Raw genomic sequence first — 20,160 nt, forward strand, 5'->3', positions numbered from 1 at the left:
TATGAAAGATTGCAATATTTCTGAAATATGTCTGAAACTTGGTGTGCTGTATGGGTACCCCTCGCGCCGAACCTTTCCGCCAAGTTTCCTATTGAAGGCAATGGTGTTCGTCGGCTCAGCTCATCGCAGAATGGTGCAAATCTCTCTGGTCTCTGCCGGTGCCGAGAACAGCCGAAAGCTTCCGAACAGGCAGACAGGTCCAACGACCTATACTTTCTCCCACTCTTGAAGGTTTGGGTCATAACAGGCCCTTTTTTCAGCCCCCATCCCCATGTTTACAGCCACGGCAGGGTATGTCTGGAGTCAAGATTCTTTCGCGTGTACAGTGACGTGCTCAAGGAGGGGTGGTGAGGATCATAATTCTGCTTAGGCTCAATTTTCATTATATAATTTTAGTACTTGATAAATCTTTCGGGGGGGGGTCCGGACCCCCTGGACCCCCTCCCCTAAATACTTTCTTGAGTATTTTTCATTCGAGATATTTCCTTCTTCTACGTAGAACCTACACTTTTTATTGTTTCAACAGTTTCGCATGGAAATTTAGGTTCTTTGGCTTTCCTTTATGGCGGTCCAGTGGGTAGGGCCACTGACTGCCATAGGGAAGACTTTGTTCGATTCTCAGGGATGATGTCCGCATTTTCCATAAATGTTCCATAATTATCGGCTCTGGGGCACATCTAGCCTTTACACATTGCTGAAGGCAACTTTTGAGAAGGGGTGTAGAAGGGGCGGATTCCTTTACCGTTTTCACTTAGTCAATACCATGCGCGTGCACTCCGGTACAGCAAGGCCAGCAGTGGTGGCACAGAGCATAACTGTTACAAATTAATTCTTTAACTTTTGGTTTCTCATTATTTCTTCCGGGTTGCCTCAACAGAATATCAACCTCTGCAAGCCTTCAAGGTTTGTCCTTTTCCGACATGGGGCCATCAACACCCTCTCGCGGCGTGTTGACAAAACATCTGCGTAGTGTCACCCTGGCCATCCTGTGTAGCCTGAGTACAATGCCACCAGGAGCCCGAGAAATCCCCCGGCGACCTTGAAGTGTCCAATGGGAGGTTAGGTTGTGTTGGGGCAAATTTTGTTTCCCAGCCCGTAAGGGATGGAAGAAAGCCGAGAGTGCCTCGATTGAGCTGCTGATGTCCTGAGTGTTGCGAACTGCACGATTAAGTTTCCAAGTGTACTGTATACTGTCAACGATGTATCATATCCACCAAGCTAGTTAAAATTTACATTCATAAATAAACTATAAGTTTCAAAACACAAAAATATGATAGCTGACATACGGATGACATATTCTATGTGAAGATAAACGTTTCAGAGCGTTCGGTGTATTAAGAGAGCCAACATGTCCATGGACACATCCGCAAAATAGAGTTGGTAAAACTCGCTGGCCGCGGTCACACTTTTTTCAAGCGCTTTGCGAGGTGAAAAGTTACGGTTTTTCGGGCGGGTGAATTTCTATTTGTTTGCTTCAAAAACTTTAGTGTTGGCATTGTTTACTATTTACTACGGAAAGAACTACGTGATGCTAAAGTGGATTTGTGAATATTGCAGTGTGTGAAAGTCTTGAAAATTGTTTCAAACATCCGCGATCGTCTGCTGCATTAAATACGTTTGACAACAGACCAACTGAAATTCGAAAAAAATGAACAACTACGCCAGGAAATTCATCTTTCCCTTAGAGACGTTGTCGAAACAGTACCAGGTAGAGTGCTCGTTTCTTCAGTATAACGAACCATGTAGAAGCAATTAATTCTTGGTTCTCTTAATTTTTCGGGATCTGCTTCCCCATCGGAAAATGTCACCGCACGCCACTGGTCAATACCGAGAATGTGTGGTACCCTCAAGATATCTTATCTTTCTCTCTGGACGCAACAACATTGAAACGAGAACCATTTCTGATAGACTTAGTCAAGTTTTCAATAAATTCCTATTGTTACATTTTATTTAATGTTTTCCTGTAATATCTAATTTAATCTTGTGAAAGTCGTCGGCCCCCCTATCCCTCGTTTCTATCCGACCCTCTGGATTACTTCCTACTTTCATCCCTCAATCTCTCCTTTCACCTCACCCTGGGTGCCAAGCGAACAGATTATATTTGCGCCGGAATTACAAAAAGGGGGGGTTTCACATAACAATTTATATTTGTATGTCCCTGGTTCGTTTACACATATACAGCAAGTGAATATACAGGTTGTTAAATGGACAGTACCGTAGTTCTTGAAATTATAACATTCTCGTAGGATATATTGGTTTATTTTACGTAGTTATATATATACATATTTTAAAGAGCGTTTCCATGAGTGTCTTGCATAGACCAAATCTCTAAATCAATATATTTGCGCACCTATGGCATAACCATCGGCACTTCCCTTACCACCGAGTTAGCAAAACTATCTCGGTGGGCCTATCCTCAGCTTAAATGATATTCCGTTACAAATGCGTTTCCTTACGCCTTCTCTCTTTCTTTTGGGCATCAATTAATCAAATACGGAAATATCCACATAATCAAAGCTTTTTCTAAAAGGGGACTTGGGACAGCAACAGGGGCTGGCATAACCAGATGCTACATTATGATATCCAGTCTAGCCACCATAAGTGGACTAAACTTGAGGAGACGTTCCTCTTTCGTCGATCAATGGGGAAACACTGTTTTTTTTCTAAAGCCCACTGGCTCTTTTTATAGCCGGGGTAAACGTCCGTGGACGTGGACCCCGTAGCGTTGGAAAATTCCACTGCCAACGGTCTTTTGTAACAGCTAGCTCCCCCAACCGGGGAGGTAAAAAACAGGGGAATCTAACATCCAGCAAAGCACAATCCAATAAGCATATACACTTACATGCAATAACAACATAAAAGTACACTCATGGAAACATATTACTTAACCCTACACCTTGTAGCTGGCCAGCAATTAATTATTACAATATATCAAAACCAGTAATGGTCAATCCGACCGTTACATAGTTCCCCCCTTCAAGAGGAACAAGAAAAAACAATACACTCAAAACAAGATCACCATATTTACAAAATCATCCAACACAATTACACAATACCCACTAAAGTATTCAACTGTTCTCAGAGTATCTGAAAAATGAAATAGTCACTAGTTCATTCACTTTATCACATTGTCCACAATGTTCACAGATTCACCAAGCTTCCTCTTCCTTGTGAAGTCCGCCACTGAAGTATCCTCTCTAGGATGAAGTCTTCCTGACAGCATCTTCCTTGAAGTTGGTTTTCTCTGGTTCCTGGTTTGACTCCCCAACAAGTCCCTGGTTCGACTCCCGACTGAGTCCCTGGTTCGACTCCCGACTGAGTCCCTGGTTCGACTCCCGACTGAGTCCCTGGTTCGACTCCCGACTGAGTCCCTGGTTCGACTCCCGACTGAGTCCTTGGCTTCGACTCCTGACCGAGTCCTTGGCTTCGACTCCTGACCGAGTCCTTGACTTCGACTCCTGACCGAGTCCTTGGCTTCGACTCCTGACCGAGTCCTTGGCTTCGACTCCTGACCGAGTCCTTGGCTTCGACTCCTGACCGAGTTCCTTGGTTGGACTCTCAACCGAGTCCTTGGTTTGACTCCCAACAGAGTCTTTGTTCGACTCTCAACCGAGTCCTGGTTCAACTCTCAACCGAGTCCTGGTTCGACTCTCGAACCTAAATTCGCAATGTGTCTTTCTGTTTACAACTTGGAGACACGCAAATAAATAAACAGTGTTGTGTGAATGAAGAAAATGGGGTAAGTTATATACAATGAAAACTAAATAAAAAAATTAACAATAAAAGAAGATCCGCGGTCGGCTATTATGACATCTGGGATTGCTGGCTAGGCGGCCAGACGGTAGTCTTCCTAACCCTCATTAGGAGTTGTCGCGTGGCTCCCCTTGGCTGTTTCCTGTCCCTCCACCTCACAGCAAAAGCTGGTGGTTTATGGCTGGACAACTGGCCTGGTTCACCTTCCACAATCGGACAATCCTTCCCATTCTTTGCCCTGAAAGTATCTTCTTTAATCCTTCCAGGCATTAAACATGGACCTGAGTGTTCCGTTTCAAGTTCACCATTAACGCCACGCAATCTACCAGATGTAGTGTGCTCTTTCAGCCACACCTTGTCTCCAATGCGAAATTTACATGGCTTACGTTTGATCTCGTTCTCTTCATCCGGGAACATCTGAAGTAAGGCTGGGCTCGTTTTCTTATATTTCAGTCTCACTTCTTCTGTCTTCCTTTTGCTGGAAACAGTACAGGGAACGCAACTTCTGACGTAGCGAGCGATATCTCGTGTCATTCCAAGCCACGAATATTTCTCCTTGATTTTCGACAAAGTTTTATGCTTCCCATTGTGTCCTGCAAATTCAGAATCGTGATGTGACGTCAATATTTGAGATTTCAAACTCAACGGGACCCATATCTTGGCTGTTCCCTTACAATCTTGCTTGCAGTCTATCCTCCTGCACAAAACTCCCTCCTCATCCAAAAACGACTGATTGGCCAACTTAGCAACTTTCTCCTTATACTTCCTACTCCCAGAGAAATGCTGTCCCTTCAGTTGTTTCATTATATGAGATAACAAACTGTCTCTCATTTGCTCTGAAACAAGCGATGAAGTTTTTTGTAGCCTCTCAAAAACCAGTAATTCATCATTTTCATTGCCCTCTAAAGCAAAAGGCAACAATGATAATGAATGGTTCTTCTCGTTCGTAGAAATGGAATTTTTTCGAGGAAATGTATTTTCCCTTACTATTCCCTTCCACTGTTTCCTCTTTACCTCATTGGAGATTTTCAAGGAGCATAATACACCAGCGTTTGCAGTCTTCTGAACTTCGAGTCCTTGGGAACCCACTAATTGGCCCGTATCCTCATTCGTAGACTTCCCGCTATTCTCTTGTGCATGTGTGTTGCATCCACCCAGGCGCGAGTGATCTGACGAGTTATTCCTTTCCTGTACCACGTTATTTCTCTGCATAACTGTAACAGCGAATTCTCGTTTACATGCACGCTTCGAGAACGTGTAAATCACGTCGCTATCCTTGAACGACCATCCGTTCTGCTCAATGTGCAAAATTATCCCACTCTGCCTCAAAAAATCCCTTCCAACAATTATGTCACGGAAACAATTCTCAAGGATGATAAATTTATGCTTAAATTTCATGTTATTAATACAAACAGTAGCATACATCTCGCCAACTGATATAACGCTGCCCACAGCTAACGAAATGTTCCATTTTCTCGTCTTCATGAATTTATTTCCATCCCTCTCTAACAACTTGGCTGTCTCCAAACTTAGCGTAGAAGCTGAAGCTCCCGTATCTGCAAATAATACAAAGCGTTTGTTGTTAATCTTACATTGAATGAGAGGTTCGAGGTCTTGCTGAAAACAGCCTTCTCCATTCAAAAAACGGCCTTTGTTTCTGCGTTTTCTCCCGGCGGGCGACAGAAGGTTTATTTGGGGACGCTGCTGACCTCCCTTTCCAGCGGGTTGGTTCCTTTTATTGGTCTGTTGACATTCCTGAAGTTTATGGCCCTCACAACGGCAGCCCCAACAAATTATCTTTGCAGAATTTTTATTGGCCCCCGCTTGTCCAAAAGTCGCATCAAAAGAGGGTCTCTTTTGCCCTACGGTCGCATCACCGCCAATGCCGCTTCTTAGAAACGCGGTTGTTTCACAGCCCTTGATCCTTTTTCCTAAACCTGGATTGAGAGAGCATAAGGGTAGCTGGTCACTCTCGGTTCCCCCCTCGCTTGTCCTCGCGGACAAAGCCAAATGTTTTACTCCTGTTCTTCGCGAGGTGTCCTCTTCAGTGTTGCAAACTTCAGAAAAAGATAATTCCGTCTCACCGGCGAGCGGTGAATAATAAAGCCTTTCTGAATACAACCTCCTCTGAACAATGGCTGCTTCAGATTCCAATTCCTTCAAAGTATGAAATTGCATCCCATACAAATGCCTTCTGAAACTAGGGTGTGCATGAGATAGAATATGTTCTATTACTTCACATTCCTCTGTCTCTTTTTGCCTCATAGAAAACAGTTTCCTCATTCGACGAATAAACAAAACCAGAGATTCTTCGCTCATTTGGAAGCGATTCAAAATCAAACGGTCGATCTCATTCTTATAGTCTACAGAATAATATTCTTCTAAGAAAGCATTTTCAAAGCTCCTGAAATCTTCAAACGGGCGTGAAAATCTAAACCAATCCCCTGCAGCCATCCTTAGCGAGAACGGAAGAATCTTGTCAAACAACGACTTCTCCGAAATGCCCATGACATCTTTATAATTCCGCAATTCCTGCAAATAATCATGCGGCGAAATCTTGTCATCGCTCCCTGTGAAGACTGGAATCGGTAAATTTGACTTATCGAGAATTTTCTGAACTTTTATCTCCTCTTCCTTAGCACTCTGCTGTTCAGTGCGCGATAAAGCGAGATTATTTAATTCCCTAATAATTTCCTCCTGAGATTTATCGCTTATATCCTGATTACCCAATAGCTGTCCAAGCAAATCTCTATCAATTTGTACTGCCATTTTTTGTACTTTACTTTTTCCACTACGTAATAACATTCACTTCTGTACGATCTTCATTGTAAAAATTAAAAAATCTATCCGTCCGTCAGTCCGTCTATCTTTCAAACTTATAGACCTGACGACATTTTATACAACAAGATATATCCCGGACGAGCCCCCATATGTGAAAGTCGTCGGCCCCCCTATCCCTCGTTTCTATCCGACCCTCTGGATTACTTCCTACTTTCATCCCTCAATGTGCCAACCCTGGGTGCCAAGCGAGCAGATTATATTTGCGCCGGAATTACAAAAAGGGGGGGTTTCACATAACAATTTATATTTGTATGTCCCTGGTTCGTTTACACATATACAGCAAGTGAATATACAGGTTGTTAAATGGACAGTACCGTAGTTCTTGAAATTATAACATTCTCGTAGGATATATTGGTTTATTTTACGTAGTTATATATATACATATTTTAAAGAGCGTTTCCATGAGTGTCTTGCATAGACCAAATCTCTAAATCAATATATTTGCGCACCTATGGCATAACCATCGGCACTTCCCTTACCACCGAGTTAGCAAAACTATCTCGGTGGGCCTATCCTCAGCTTAAATGATATTCCGTTACAAATGCGTTTCCTTACGCCTTCTCTCTTTCTTTTGGGCATCAATTAATCAAATACGGAAATATCCACATAATCAAAGCTTTTTCTAAAAGGGGACTTGGGACAGCAACAGGGGCTGGCATAACCAGATGCTACATTATGATATCCAGTCTAGCCACCATAAGTGGACTAAACTTGAGGAGACGTTCCTCTTTCGTCGATCAATGGGGAAACACTGTTTTTTTTCTAAAGCCCACTGGCTCTTTTTATAGCCGGGGTAAACGTCCGTGGACGTGGACCCCGTAGCGTTGGAAAATTCCACTGCCAACGGTCTTTTGTAACAGCTAGCTCCCCCAACCGGGGAGGTAAAAAACAGGGGAATCTAACATCCAGCAAAGCACAATCCAATAAGCATATACACTTACATGCAATAATAACATAAAAGTACACTCATGGAAACATATTACTTAACCCTACACCTTGTAGCTGGCCAGCAATTAATTATTACAATATATCAAAACCAGTAATGGTCAATCCGACCGTTACAATCTGTAGAGGGCATGTGGCACTTTAAGCTAGTTTAAGATCTAAATTCGTAACACGAGATTTTCCCGCCCTCTCTCGACCAGCAGAGAAACTTTCTCCCGACGGAATGAACTCACGGCTCTCTTCCTTCTTCCACTTAGAGAAACTTTCCCTTCAAAACTTCCGTTCATAAAACTCGAATCAATTATTCATTCTGCGGGGCTCCATTAAAATATCTCCGTTGCAGCGCGCGTTAGTTTTCAGTTCTTCGGAATTCTTTAAAAACTTTTCCTAACGACCTCCCTCATTTCTTCATCCTATGCTGGAAGTTTCAGACGACATCGTTTCCAACAGCCCCCAACGTTCCCTCAGCCCCCCCGCAACGAATACATTGCACAATGTCATATTCGGCGTCAAATTATAACGATGAAGAAACACATCAAAGCCTAGAACAAGAGAACGACTTTTTGTATTATTCATATTGATATGGGTAGTAAATCGTTAGGTGAAATAGGCAAGTAAATTTCGGGTGTCGAAATGCAAAGGAATGTGTGTGTGTATATATATATAATAAATAAAGTATATTTGGCAATCCATTTCTGCTTATTTAAAGTATATTATAATAACTAATTATACTAGAATCAAGTAATATTTCCTGTTTCACATGCATTCCTTTGCAAGAAATACCAAGTCCGAATATCGGATAATTTTGATGAAATTTTAAAAAAATCCAGATATTTATTCACAGTAGATTATTCGTTACTTTCCAGGCGGATGGAGCCGCGGTGATCTAGTCAGTAGGGCATCTCGGTCTTGTCAAGAAGTTAACATTTCTTAGAACAGAGTTCAGTTAGTAACGGATCTTTATAGGCTACTATAGATTGCCAAATCCGGATAAAATTTTATCCGGATATCGGATAATTTTCTATCCGGATTTAAAATATCTGAATATCGGATATTCTTATATACGGATTATCCGATATCCGAATCATCAGAATATCGGATATTCTTATATACTGATTATCCGATGTCCGAATCATCAGAATATCGGATATTCTTATATACGGATTATCCAATATCCGAATCATCAGAATATCCGAATTGTCAGAATTATCCGGATTATCCTAAAAATCCGGATATCCGAATATGTGCATTATCAGGACAGTTTTATCGTTTATCCGTTTTATCCACATATTCTTTTACTGGTCATGTTCGTACTTCACTGTAAGGATTTTCTACAAATCCTTCATCAAATCTGTACTATTCGTAGCTATATTCGGATTATTCAACTATCCGAATTATCCGGATATTCGGATTATCCATTGCATCCGTAACGGATATCGGATAATTTGAAATACGGTTATCCGTTATTCTGGTTTTATGGCCATCTCTACTTTATACCGGTCTTTACAACAGTGGAAAAATGGTGACTTGGTCGTAGCGCTACAAACGACTGGGAGATAGTGTGAAACCACACTGTCTCTGTGTCTCCTGGATGTTGCTCTTTTCTTATAATTAGGGCTCGGATAGTTATGCACTAAAAAACTCAAAATATGCATGCAAATATGCACTAAAAAGGTGTAAAATATGCACTTTATAAACCCGTTTAATTTATAAATGCTGTATATTACAAACTATGAAAGATTACATGCCAGGCAATGAATATGCATTATTCTGAATGCTTATTTGCTACACAGATTTTTTTCTATTAATATGGTTCTGCTTTAAATGAAACGCAATACACTACGGATCAAGATCATGATTGCATTTGATAACAACATGATGTCTGAAATTTTCGAACTTGAAACTCCTCCCTGTTTTCTTATATTCAGAAAACACACGTTCCACTTCGCAAGATACAAGTGGACTGTATTTTAGGGCAACAAAGTCAGACATCAAGTTCCAGATCATCCACACGTTGTCCGCACAAAATTTTGCAAACTTTCACCATTGTTCTTTTTCAATACGTAACATCAACTTATTTTCATAAAATATGCACCTGCATATGAAATATGCATTTTTAGTTGAAAATCCTTAAATATGCATTGCATATGCAATATGCAAAATGCATAATTATCCGAGCTCTACTTATAATTTCACCGTCATGGACAAGCAAAAGTTCCTGCTCAAATTACCCTCCCCTAATGACGTTTGGCGAAATCGGTACCACGTGATAATTTTCCCCACAATAAACCTACCTCTGAGCGACCTCTTGCGTTTAATTTCTGAACAAGACAGCCTTAGACATTTGAGTCAGAGCTCATCAACTTGAAAAACCCTTTATTGTCTGAGGAAAGAAATCCTTGGGTTTACTTCACAGCCATCTACTTTGAAACTTCTACAAGTACCTTTTGAAGTAGGCTGCGATTGAGTTTGGACTTTCGTGTTTGGAACCCTGCACAGAGAGCAATCCTCGTGTTCCTTTGTCACGTCCGCTCCACCCCTCCTCCCTTCCACTCCCCCTTCTCCCGCCGCGCCGGGGAAACTCACGAAAGGACTCGTCAAGTGCAACAATTACATCGGCCAGCAGTGTTATTAATGCAATTGGAAAAGGGGGGAGGGAAACCTCTTAATGACTTGTCTCGCTCATTACTGGCGGAAAAATACGCCCAGGTTGTTATTCACGATGCTCAACTGTCTCGAAATTATCGTTTTTCCCATTTTCAGTCTCTTTTTCCATATTTCCATGCAACCTTTTAACTCTCGCTGCCCGGATAGGCCAGAGAAGAAGCTTCGCTACGTCTTCATTATGCCGTGATTTCGTGCTGCGGCGTTCCTCTCTAATTTCAAGCAAATTATACTAAAGTATAGATCTTGTAGAGTCGTTTTTCTTCTTCTTCACATACCGTTCTCCGGCCTTTGTGGCGTTCACATTGCGATGACCTTGAAAGGCTTTGACACAACGTCCTCGATGGCACAAGCCCACTAATACAAGACCCAGTTAGCAAAATTGCGTTGGGGGTAATGTGTCATCGCGTGTCATGATGATACGAGTACGATGAACTAGCATACTCATTGATTATTATGGTCGTAAGGAATTTTGTAAGACGGGTGCGAGGGGTGTATTTTGTATAATTTGTTTGCAGTGAAGAATGGTTAGCTCATAACTTTAAGGATAAATCCACAGAATGTGAACAGCAGCTTTTACATTAGCTAATCTTGTTCATGAGCTGAAGCCTAAGTAGCTGCAAGTATTTAGAAGATTATCTAGACTTTGTAAGTTCTTTCATAGGTGAGCTATGTCCCTGTTGCGACCTCACAGACAGAAATCTGTGACTTTGATGCCATCAAGCAAATCCCCTTCGCATCTACATCAACGGTCAACAGCTCCCAGTTTTTGGGAACACTGTGATTGAATATTGTGAATTTTTCAAGATGTACAAAAATGTAGTATTTGTATGACATTTATAAATTTTATGTATCTTAATAACCCCCTCCCCCGCACACATAATTTACCTTCATTAAATAGATGTTAATTTTTTTAAAAATGGACTTGGTTTACACAGCCCCACCTGATAACCAGTGATCAATTCTAGCTACGGGCCCGGCCAAAACGTGTGAAATACGCCCATAAATGTGTAGAGAAATTCACTGGAATAGAAAATATTTTAGGCCAAGAGTGAATTCCTTGGTAATACCGTTAAGACCACTGTCAGAGCTGTTGTCCTGCAGTGGCTGTTCCCAGAATCAACAGGGATTATTTGCGAAATATGGTACAACTGAAGAAGAGACTGTACACGCAGTCTTGAGTTTCTACCGTTTTCAAAGTTTTTCAGGACACAACATGAGCTGTGTAATACCTTTCATGGTTTCTTTCGTGAAATTACCTAGCATTTGAAACAATACGGAGAATTAAACTGCATCTTGTATTTTGGTAGTAATGCCTTTGCACCGCAAGTTTCATTCCAGGAACAGCCCTTGCTGGATTGAATAGGCTGTTGCATTCTTCTTACAAATTAAATTAATGTAATGCGTAACAATTTAGCAGGTGTGTTGAAGAAATGTGTACAATAGAACTGGAAGACTAGCCATTTAAACTTCCATAACGTCTACAACTCACTAATATTACTACTATATTAACAATACTACTCCTACCACTAATAATAATAATACTGGTGCTACATACCTAATTTTACACCAAAACTTCATGCTGACGAGTAATTGTAAAAGAAAAACACACTTTTCACATTTTTAAATACTTGTTCTTTTCAATTTTTACAAAATCTCGAATGACAGACCACCAGATCCTTACAATAATGTATTAGTACATGACATTTTCAATTCTGGTACATTTTTAGAACATATTTGAGTTACTATATAATTTTTGCATACTATGTAATGAAAAGTCTCCTGACACGATAGTTAACCATTTTATTTGTTCAAATATTGTAATTTGAACGGCTAACTGAGTGAGCAATTGAAAATAAAAAATGAAAATTTGTATTGGAATATATCATTGTAAATCATTACGTGAGACTTTCGCACACACACACAATTTGACATTCGCCATATTGTAAAAAGAATGCGTTAGGTACACTTTCCACAAACTCTTTACAAAGTCAAAGTGTTCTTATAAAGTGTGCAGAAAGGTTTCTAACACGGTAAAAGTGTTCTAAAGCGTACTAAAAATGTACTAACATATCCACTTTTGTTCGCACCTGGATGAAAATTTCTTTCTAGACACAGTGTGAGGAAAGTACGAGAAAATAATACATTTTTTTACGGTGCTTGAAAAAAGAAATTCTTGTCCATTGTAAGGTACCTTTATACCTTTCAGGAGCAACTGGATTACACTGTGTGGAAAAACAGTAAAACACTATATTCAGTATTCGACACTCTTCCCCTTTTTCTACTTCGTTTCGTGATCAAAGAAACGTAATGCAGCAAACCAAACTACCAAATACAAACAGAACGCAAATCTCATTACCTCATTGTTTTTTACGTGTGTATGTGTGTGAAGAGAGGGAGGGAAGGGAGTCGTTCATTGGTCACGGAGAGCTTTACTCCATGGACTGTTAATCCATATCGATGGAACGAAAAACAGTAAATGAATAATCTGTGACGAGTTATGACTGCCGGAGAGCAGCGACAGTCCACTGTTTGGTCTGTGTCCGCCCGCGCGTGGAATATTAAGTACTGTAAAGCGCTTTTCAAGAGTCAGATCTGAACAGAAAAAAACGTCCCGTAATTACGCGTTCGACTTCCTGTGCCATTGTACTGGGTTAATCGAATGATGTGGCAATAACGTTATGCTTCCTCCCCCATCTCCCTCTTTTAGGTTTATTCCTCTACGATCATTCCAGACGAAGCATTATATAATGAACAGATTGAATTGCAATTTGTTCCCCTTCGTTTGTACGAGGGTTGAGGACTTTTTGTGATTTTTTTATATTGTTTGTGAAGACAAAGAGCAAATTTTCATGCATCAAATTTAGTTTGACATGCACGTCGACATACCACTAATCCACAATGATGAAATTAATTTTAAAAAAATCTATGGACCTAAATAAATAGTAAACTCAATGTGCTAACACGCATTTATATAATTAATATTATTAGTAATGGTCGAACACAAAGTTCCGGGTTCGAGTTTTGACTCCATCGTCCCTCCTCATCGCCACGATTAGACAAAATTGGAAGAAAAAGGCACAAAATTAAAAATACTAAGAACCAATTCATTACACATTGATGGTAGGTAATGAGTCATACAATTGCGACCAAGATCATGTACTATTATCACACCGTGATACAACGCCAGGTGTCACGGGTTCTAATTCCAGCAGTGGCGTGGGTATTCTATGTTAGTGCCCCTTCATAATTTTCATTATATCATCGTTCATCCTCATCCTCGCGATTAGCCAAAAGTGGCGGAAAAGCGAAGTAAAATAAACCAAATCGATCGATCGATCAATCAATCAATGAACATCCTGCACTATAAACGCTATGTCAAAGTTAGTACCTTAATTGTAAATAGTATGCCATAATATGGTAAACAAATATGCTACACTAAAATAATACACAATGTCTGTACGAAGGTTTATCTACTCAGTAAGCCTCACCCAGAGCAATCGCTACATTTCATCAATCCTCTCCTATAATGCCTTGCACTCACCCACTGAGTGCAACTGATGCTCCGTTGAGAATTGAATGTGAAATGCACGACGCATTAATCGTAAAAAATGAAACTTTACACTGGTTAGACAGAAGTGACACGCGGAAAGTTAACCACCACAGACAATTCACGGCACTCATACGGAAGCTCGCAGTTTTTTTTTAACGAGGATGCCTCTTAATGTGCGTTAATGCCTTATGCCTGCAGGCTGTAATGCTTGATTTCGTGTGCTTTCGTCACTGTTTCGTGATTCCATCTTTTTTCCTTCTTGGCGATTCATTTAACGGCAGAGACACGAAACGTGAATTTATAAGCAGGAATTATATTGCAACCCACCTCTCTCGTCATGCTGTTCATGCGAAGGATTGAGTACTACTATTTATTCTCATTTAATGAGAACACGTGTTTGTGCAATATTATATATAATTTTACGTGCTTTGCATGTTAATGCCGTTGCCACAGGTCTTGTAGCAGAGACAAGAGTGTAACCAAGTGCTTGTTCTTAAATTGTCGATTGCAAGTATGCGCAGTTCAACTTCCAAATCTCTACTTCTGCTCCATCTGTCATAAGGTAATTTTAAATTAAGGAAGGTTCGTTGTCATATCGCTGCTGACAGTCAGAATGTTACCAGATATCTGTTATTGACTTCCCATGAGCTAAGCAACTTGCAATGGGATGTAATGTGAATACTACTGTATCCATTATTTATGCAGTGTGAAAGGTAATTAATATAGTTGTAATTCTGCATATGTCTGTGTGTCACGTAAACACAAGCAATCAAAAATGCTCTTTCACTGTCTTTTCTAAGGCATTCCCTGACATTCGCTACGAGACTCGGCGGCAAGCGGTCCGGCATCAGCGCTTGTCTTAACGGGTCCGCGACAGTCGCTAGAGTCGGCTATTACAATTACAGTTTTCATATTGTGTACTAACCTTGACTACAGAAGGTGTTGAAAATGATGTCCCTCTGCTGCAACACATTCCTGGCATCTCTGAAGGAAATTGGCATTTACACGTGCAAGTTCGTCTACTGTAATCCTCTCGATTTCTCGTACAATCTTTTAACTCACGGATGGTGTGCGGATTGCCTTTGTATACTTTAATTTTTAGATTTCCCCATAAATAGAAATCGCAGGCTGACAAATCGGGGGACCTATACAGTTTTTGAAACACCCGTTTCTTGTGAGAGGCGGCGGATAGATTTCCGAGGAGACTGTTCTAACCTTTGTCCTATCTCATCGAGTTTTTCCTCAGTAAGTACACGTGGGTTTTTCTTTCCACTTTTATTCAGAACTGACCCTGTTACTCTAAACTTTTTAACGAGGTCTAATATAGTTGTCCTATGTCGAACAGGAACACCAGGAAATTTCGTTACAAAACGTCTTCGCGCTTCTCCACAATTCCTCTTTCCGAAGTAACACTCGACAAGATAAATCCTTTGTTGTAATGTAAACTTTTGTGGTGCCATATTAAGCCACAATCTTCAACACACGGACACGACACAACACAACTTCCGAGGGAGGATTATACTGGCGTCAGTCTGCAACGTCAACAGAAAGGGAAAGAGAGCGAAGGTAGCGAGAGCGAAAAAATCAGACTGTAGCGTGCGACTGTCGCCCGTTCACCGGGAAAGACAATCGCTGACGCCGGGCTGCTTGCCGCCGAGTCTCATAGCGAATGTCAGGGAATGCTCTGTATTTGCAGGCTATTTACTTCTGTCACGTAATTATCTTTCTTCTCTTGCTGTCTCTACTCTTATTTATTTCTCTTATCTGCCTTTCTTTTCCTTTTACACTCACCCACCCACACACACAAGCCCCCCTCTCTCTTTCTAAAATCCGCATACAACACACTATCTGTCTCTTCCTCGCCCCTTCCTACATCTCTTCATATTCTCTCTTTCTCTCTCACGTTTCCTTACTCTTAATTCTCTACTTTCGCTCTGGGGCCTGAACGATGTGGTACCGACAACACCTTGCAATCAAGGGGTCCCGTGTTCGATACTCGGTGGAGGCACATGACACATTGGTTCGGACCCACTTTAAACTGTAGGTCCCGATTAGCCTTTCTGTGCATAAAGTGGGCTTCAAACAACAATTCAATCTACCTTCTCTCTGTATCTCAATAGCAGTAACATGCTATAGGTATTTACACCCCGCCCTCTCTCTCTCTCGTTATTTTCTTTCTCTTCCCCCTCTACCTCATTTGTTCTCTCTATGTCCATTTCTTTTTTCTTTGTGTATCGTTTCATTCTCTCCCTCTTAAAAATGCATGTACTGTGATATCTCTCTCATGTAAAAACAGACAGAGTGAGAAAAGGAGGGGAAAAGAACAAATGGGTAGGACTGTTAAGGATTTGCCATACTGTGCCGTGGCCAGCAAACAGAGTCAATTTGTCAAAATTTTTCTAACAATCTAAAAGATACTAAGGAAGGAAAATAATTTTCCGATGAATTCCTATCTACGATACACACAGAAGCATCTAGTAGTGGAGTATTGAGGAACTATTTAGAATGTACGTCTTGAAATAATAATAATAATAAAAGTATTTGACATTCCACCTGCTCTGACGAGTCAGAAAGCCATCTTTGATATAATAATTTTTTTGTGTGTAGCTTGTTCACATAGGCTCACATGTCAAACAGTCAAATTCGGATATTGAATATTTATTCATAGGTCACCGGACTATTCTGAGTATCTGGATATCCATCATCATCCGAATTATCTATTGCTTTCGCACACAAAACAAATTCTTGGTCACCTCATGCAGTCAGTGTATTCTTGAATGCCAGTGTGGAAACACGCCATCTTCTGGAAAAGCTGCCAAATATGACTCTGGTTGGTTTGCAGCCGAAGCGTCACATTGAATCCACTAAGCATTGTTGAAGCACGCTTCCCATTGTAGCGCGAATGTTTCCCAAACCGAAGACAACCTTTCGCCCATGTTATGAACCTGTTGTTTTGATTTGCCGAAACGCATTGTGCATTTTGTGCACCGGCAACATACAGGTGTTAATGTTTCCCCTGTAAAAGTGTCAAGTGTTTGGCAAACGTCTTACTTATCTTTCTTAGCAAGTTTGTTCGGGCTTTCACAACCACATTCTACACCGGAAATAAACAGCATTTTCGCCCAGGTAATCTTGCAACCTTATACCACGTCACGATTGATTGGACCACCAGAGTGGCAGTATTTTCATGTTTATGTGAGGGAGTGGAAAGAAAATGTCGATCTTTTGAAATGTGCCGAAAATACAGGGTGTTTCAATGAAAAATTTACCTCTTTAATTTCATTAATAAAAACAAAATCCATGTGTGTATATCGAGAATATCGATGGTGTGATAATTTAACTTATTTTTGACAGAACACTTTAGATTCCTGCCTTTTCTTTCTATACTCTGTTGCACTTGAAACCAAGATTGTTACGGTCTTATACATTAGCTGTTATCCATGAAATAATTTAATCCTTTAATGTACCCGATTTCTTGTAGTAATCTACTTTTTATTTAATTTTGTTCCATTTTCTTCATTGTAATTTTCTTCGTATTTATCGCGTTTATATTTAGGTACACTAATTTTAATTGTTACAGTTTCACATAAGATGTACATTTATTTAAAGTGTCGATATGTACTGCAACTGTATCAATTTCATTTTGGTTAATTATTTGGCTGTTTCGGTGGCCGAGCGCGATCAGTGGTCGTCAATTCATGAACCGGATTCGAACTCTGGCCTGGACATGGACCTTCCTTTGTGAGCGTCCCTTCAACATTTCCATTTGATCACAGTTCATCCTTATCGTCGTGAGTAGCTGAAAGGGGAGAAAACGACGTAAAGTACGAAAAATTCAGATTGCGAGTTGTTGTTTTTAAAATTTTTGAAACAAAGCCTGTAGGAGCTTCCAAGGAAGATAGCTCTGCTTTAGAGAGAAATATACGAGGGGTGGCTGAAAAGTTCTCTGCCAGATCAAGCAGGAAATAATCTACTTTACTGCTGTTCCACATATTCACTCTGAAGTTCAACGGACTTTGCACGTCGTGTTACAAGTTTCCTTTACTCTTAAAAAAAAATGTATACTCTGCAAAGAGCTGCCATGTTGCTGCTATCACCTCTGAATCCTTGTGAAGTTTCGGCCCTAAGAAATAGTAAGGCAGAGCAAGGTCTGGTGAGTACGGTCCAGTGGAATCCCAAATCCTGCAAAACATCCAGTGTGTCTTTCCAGCCTTGTGCGAGGGAGCATTGTCCTGCAAGAAGAGAATACTTTTCCATATTTTTCTTTGGCATGCTCCCTTCGGTAAAAAGAGAAAAGGTAAAGTGCTCCCCTGTGCTTTGCAGCAAGTCATGAAGGTGTATACGGGGTGGGGAGTTAGGGCCGCACACTTTTTTGATCACAGTCGGAGGTGGGGGTGATGTGATCACCACCACGCCGCTGGCCGTCTTTACCCCCATACTTTCCGCCAGGTACCCACTTTATACGACATTGGGTGGACACCGGAGCCATTTGAACAGGTGGAAAAAAATCCCGTCGGTGAGTTAAAACAGATTTTTAAAAATAGTGTATTGATCCTGTAAATTGGCACATTACAGAAATCACGATAAAATAAATTACATATATTTTGGGGAAGAAGACCATTATTCTCTATATATTTGATCGGTTGAAAAAACATGATTTTTGCTGTTAAGTATTGACTATAATATTAGTTTTTCAAGCCTTTTTCATTCTTCGGCGTCCAGAATTAAGCCTCGCTCTACCGTCCATTGATGGGCTTTGCTTGGGAACAAACAAATTTCACCCTTCAGTAGTTCCAGAATGTTGAATAGATGTCAGGAGAAGTTGGGAGAGAAAGTTAACGGAATTTCAGAGAGAACATGCCAAGCTAGTGGACCAAATCCGTGTTGGAGCTCCGAAAACGAGTTCTCCGAGGTTCGGATTGTTTTGGGCAGTGGGGGGAGAAGGGGGGTTGAGGGAAAGTGGGCGGGGTTAGTGATTCAACTGACCGGACGAAGAAAGTTCACACGAGTCGCCAGGCGATGTAGAAAATCCACGGAGACTCGTTTCAAATTGAATTGTTCCGCCGAACTTCCGTCATGCTTCGCCCCCCCCCCCCGCCCTATCTAGGGGGATCCCCCCTTGCTCCGAAGACTCCCCCTTTTCCTCTCCCCCGCCGATCAAACGCCCGGTTCCCTTTTTTCTTTCTATCTCTTTTTCCTCCTAGGTTTGAAAATCGATTTTTCACGGGTTACCTACTCCCACGTGACCACAGACGTCGGCAGTTCTCATCTCGATGTCGTCCTCCCCGTCCCTTTCTAATTGATAACGTCGCGACACCCACTTGTCGCTGGAAGTTGCGCTTGAAAGCTGTAAACAGGCCAGGGAGACGCCGTGGCGGAAGAAGAGACGCCCTTGGCTCCCTGCTCTCATCCTGGTAGGGCTCCGCTAAGTCAAGACCTTGTCGTATCGTGCTAAGAGAAAGCCAAAGTTCTGAGCTCAGCGGCCCTTGTAAGGACCAAGATCAAGGGCGTCCGCAGGATTTTTTTCTCAGGGGGGTGATCAGAATCATAGAAACCTTTATTATTATTATTATTTTACAGATTAATTGAAAATACTTTGGCGTGTTATGCAAGTTCAGACTCGAGTATACTATTTAGATAGAAACTGGATTCGCCTTGCTTCCTTTCGATAAAGATCTATCACTTTGTTGATGAACAGTTCTTCGTCTTTTTGTACTTTTTCACAATGCACAGATATCAATCAGAGACAGAGACCACTTAATTTACTGTCCTTCATGGTACATCTGATCCATGTTTTTACGTGCCGAAGGGTATTGTAAAATAATAATAATAATAATAATAATAATAGTTGCTGTTGCTGTAACTTCTGTAAGGTACAGAAAACAATATTTTTGCAATACAATAACACTTCAATTTCACCATTCGAATTACATTCTCTCCAGAAATTTCGGGGGGGGGGCTAGTTTCCCCCCTAGGCCCCCACCTGCGGGCGCCCTTGACCAAGATCCTGCCAAATACATTTTTGTTGGGTAACACGTGTCAGCGCCTGGAGTGAATGAATGTTTTTTTTTTCGATCCCCCGAAGTAAGCCCGCCTCCACCTGCATACATTCGAGGGTGTGCGCTTAAGTCCTGGTGCCTTTAAGATGCTCTGACTTTAATCGATACCCCGCCTTTTTATTTCTTTGATGTTTATTTATAATATACAAACAATGCTTGTTTCCTGACAGGATTTCGTCGAATCCGCGCCGCCACTGCTTTCACGAGCTTCTGGCTCCTCACGCTGCGAGGTTTACCTTTCCTGGGGCGGTCCTCAATTGCATAGTATCTGCTGATGGTCCGATGCACGAACATCCTGCTGATATTCAGCTTTTTCAGGGTGTTGAAAATGTCCGATGGTGATTT

General features: G+C 41.2%; 1 protein-coding gene across 3 annotated transcripts in view; it reads left to right on the forward strand.

Annotated features, from left to right (window-relative positions):
- The window catches only part of LOC145978400 (netrin receptor UNC5C-like), a 546,350-nt gene that overhangs the window by 155,153 nt on the left and 371,037 nt on the right, over positions 1-20,160 (forward strand). The window lies entirely within an intron of this gene.

The sequence above is a fragment of the Lepisma saccharinum genome, chromosome 1, assembly GCF_977018435.1.
Source record: "Lepisma saccharinum chromosome 1, izLepSacc3.1, whole genome shotgun sequence".
Taxonomy (NCBI): domain Eukaryota; kingdom Metazoa; phylum Arthropoda; class Insecta; order Zygentoma; family Lepismatidae; genus Lepisma; species Lepisma saccharinum.